Here is a 336-nt window from a genome sequence, read left to right as displayed (position 1 = left end):
TTATCACTGGACTAGATATCGCCCTGCTAACAGCCTGAACTACAAAGTATAATGACTTGTAAAAGAGTCACAGCAGAGGTCGGTGTTTAAAATAACAAGGCATAAAAAAGAAAAAAAAAATGGTTGGCTCACTTTCCCTTCAATTTTTTTTTTCCAAGTCGTGTTCACAGTTCATCTGACATGATTGGGGAACGGGTGGACCTTAGGCCGTGTGTGTCGCTACTACATAACATCATATACACATCTCGTCGGCGTAGAAAGTTCAAAGGAAAGGAAGAAGGGATGGGAGGGGTCAGCGCACCCTGGCGTTCGGCGGTTGGTGGCCTGGCCGCTTCG

This window comes from Penaeus monodon, chromosome 15, assembly GCF_015228065.2.
Source record: "Penaeus monodon isolate SGIC_2016 chromosome 15, NSTDA_Pmon_1, whole genome shotgun sequence".
In the NCBI taxonomy this organism is placed as follows: Eukaryota; Metazoa; Arthropoda; class Malacostraca; order Decapoda; family Penaeidae; genus Penaeus; species Penaeus monodon.
This window is presented reverse-complemented; position numbering follows the sequence as displayed.